Source organism: Bubalus bubalis, chromosome 15 (genome assembly GCF_019923935.1).
Source record: "Bubalus bubalis isolate 160015118507 breed Murrah chromosome 15, NDDB_SH_1, whole genome shotgun sequence".
Taxonomy (NCBI): domain Eukaryota; kingdom Metazoa; phylum Chordata; class Mammalia; order Artiodactyla; family Bovidae; genus Bubalus; species Bubalus bubalis.
Window position 1 is genome coordinate 13,198,868 of NC_059171.1, and position 3,275 is coordinate 13,202,142.

General features: G+C 42.5%; 1 long non-coding RNA gene and 1 other non-coding gene across 2 annotated transcripts; one reads left to right on the top strand and one right to left on the bottom strand.

Annotated features, from left to right (window-relative positions):
* Window positions 1–42: 42 nt before the first annotated feature.
* LOC102416423 lies at window positions 43–2,837 on the top strand. Its single transcript, XR_006544841.1, has 2 exons — window positions 43–506; window positions 2,436–2,837. It is a non-coding gene; the product is annotated as an uncharacterized LOC102416423 (long non-coding RNA).
* On the bottom strand, window positions 363–444 carry TRNAS-AGA. The gene has a single exon. It is a non-coding gene; the product is annotated as a tRNA-Ser (tRNA).
* Window positions 2,838–3,275: the final 438 nt, after the last annotated feature.

The following is a 3,275-nucleotide window of genomic DNA, read 5'->3' on the forward strand; positions in this document are numbered from 1 at the left end:
GCGCCGCGTTTCCGAGTCTCGCGAGGCTTGGTTGCTGACGAGCTCGAGCGAAAAGACGCTGTGGGGTCGCGAGGCCCCCAGGCGGCGCGAACGTTCCGGCGGCGGGGCGGGAGGTCGGCGTTGTTCGTTTCTGCGCTACTGGCTTTCCTGTTCCCGATTGTCTGAAGTGTTTTGTCCTGTCTCCCTCTCCTCCTGGACTCAGGTTGTAACCACAATCGCCCGACTCCCTAGCTCTGTCATCTCCTCCTCGTCTAGCCCCCTTGGGGTCCCAGTCGTATCCCAGCCGTTCATAAATTCTTTAAATGGTCTGCGGAGAAGCCTGGAAAAGAGAAATAAGCACCTGTGTCAAAATATTGACTTCCCGTAGTCGGCAGGATTCGAACCTGCGCGGGGAGACCCCAATGGATTTCTAGTCCATCGCCTTAACCACTCGGCCACGACTACTGTTGGTGGTTGTTTCGGCAGTGAGATCTATGTAGAGCTTGCACACAAGTGTCTAGTTACAGGTATGTTTGCGTCTCTACAAAGGTTTTCTGTCAGTTTAAGCGCACATTTGAATGTTTTAGTTATTAATAATTTTAGCTTCTCGGAGGGGATCTTGAGAGTATCGCCAATCATAAAAAACTGAATTTTAGTAAAATCGCTAGTTAGTCAGAAAACAAGAGAGAGGGAAGAAAGGTTGGTGCTTCTGTACACTGGCTTGCAGAGGTGTGCATTTTTCCGGCGATAACTGGGAATCTTAGGGCCCCGGATCAGCCTCCCGGCCTCCTTGCGTGATCAGCTCTACTCCCCCGCCGCTGTCTAAGCACAAACAGCTCCAGGACTCTTTTTACCCACTACGCACTAAAGTAGTGCTCCCCACTGATTTAAATTCACTATGCAGGGTTAGAATGTGCCACAGTGTCTTAAAGACACTGCTCGGAAAAGTACGATGTGTGATACACCTGCAAGGTATTGTCTCTTCTGTAAATACTATGTATGCACACTGAAACCTGAACTTTTGAGTATTTCTGAAGGGGAATTGCAAAGAGGTTGGCAACCTTGGAAACTCTGGAGATACTATGATCGAAATGAATTAGTAGCTTCATTTAGTTGGGTTTTTTTGTTGAATGTTCAGAATATCTATTAAAGATATTCTGATAGATATTCTGAACAGACAACATATGATGGCGCAAAGGTAGAGTCAACCTTTAAATATTCATGACTTTTGGGAGCCAGTTGTTAAATGCAACCACTGTTAAAAAATTAAATTATGTAGACTTACAGTTAATTATATTAAAAAACAAAAACAGTAGTCAAAATTCACCACGGTCTGGTTATTATCCTATATTTTATTATAATTTATGTTTGAGGTTATTTACAATAACCTGCAATAGTTTACAGTGGTCTATTGTTGTGAACCTCTTCCTAACTTCCCATTCGTGATGTCACTTGGGTAGCTTGAGATTAGGCTTCCTGGGTGTATTTACACCAGGATATTGCAAATGGTATAAAATACTTTTCTTGCTAGAGCTAGTTGTCAGGCATTTATCAGCATGTCACTAATGTTTCAGTTCAGTTCAGTCGCTCAGTCGTGTCCGACTCTGCGACCCCATGAATCGCAGCACGCTAGGCCTCCCTGTCCATCACCAACTCCCGGAGTTCACTCAAACTCATGTCCATCGAGTCGGTGATGCCATCCAGCCATCTCATCCTCTGTCATCCCCTTTTCCTCCTGCCCCCAATCCCTCCCAGCGTCAGAGTCTTTTCCAGTGAGTCAACTCTTGGCATGAGGTGGCCAAAGTTCTGGAGTTTCAGCTTTAGCGTCATTTCTTCCAAAGAACACCCAGGGCTGATCTCCACCACCAGGCAAATCTTGAATATTCCCAGCAAGGCAGCATTCCCCTTACCTGTCAGGCTTCCCTGGTTGTTATTTTAACTATCAGAATCTTGTCGTATAGTATGACATCCCACTCAATATATTGATATTTTGTTTTGTTTTTCCCCTATTTACCTTGCTGGGTGATTTCTACTCAGAACTGACCTCCAGCAGAAAGACAGGAATAAACCACTTGATACTGAAATTACCCTTGCAGTATGGTTCCAGGGTGAGTTATGCATAGTTGGCATACAGTTTAATACACTTAATAATTTGATTTTTCTTTAGAAAAGATGAAATCTGAGGTATACCATCAGTAGTTGAAAGACTTAGCATGTAGATTTGCATGAAGGACTGTGAAAGATAAAAGAGGAAGGTTTCTAATTTTATGTTTTGTTTATATGAATATTAGAAAAAATGAAGCTTATTTCCTTCTTCCTCCACTCCCACCCCCATTTTAGTGTGCAGATATCATGTGTAGATCATCCAGAGGTAGGTACTTTGAGAATTTCACTTACAGCTTATCAACTCTTCTTTGGAACTTCTGACTTCAGTTGTGTTGTCTTTCTGGCTTTAGAGAAAGTCAAGTTCAATGTCTACAGTGAGAAATGCCATATACACATATGTGGATGGCTGTGTGATAACCTGGAAAATGAAAGCACACTACTAAAAATCTCCAGGGACGTCCCTGGTGGCCTAGTGGTTAACATTCCAGTCTTCACTATCGTGGCCCAAGTTCAAGCCCTGTTGGAGGAACTGAAATCCTGCAAGCCACACAGCGTGGCCAAAAAAAAGAAAAACTCCGGATGTCAGGAGCAACACCAGGTGCACTTCAGTGGACTTTAAGCAATGGAGGTGGTTGTATGTGGTGAATGTATTCATGGCTTTGGAAAATTCATGCAAATCATATTAGAAAACAATTAAAAAAACATATTTTTTCATTTTTTTTTCCAAAATAAAGTCTTGTTTATTATCTCTATAATTGTTAATGTGTGTTGACAGTGGTGTGAATACTTGTCCCCTAACTCTTTCCCAGTCTTGGAAAGCATGCTAAGCGTCAGATGTTTCATAAAGGAATATAGCCAAGAGTCTTCAGACAATACAGTTATTAAATATGGTAAAAGGGGCTTGCTGTGTATTATTACATTTACTTAGCATTCTAAGGAAGTATTTTAGGGAAAAGGTGTCCAAAATAAGAAAACAAAGCCCTGCTGACTTTGCCAAGTAACTGAAGACTGCTCGGAACCTGCCTTCTTACTAGCACTGATCTAAATGAGTTAGAGGTGGTAATACAACTGGTTCTGTTCTCACACACAGTCCAGGCCAACCTGTTAAGTTACAAGGTGTTTTATAGTCGTCCTAGCTGTTCACATCATGAATTGCAAGGCCTCTTTGGATTCCCATATATTAACAGGGA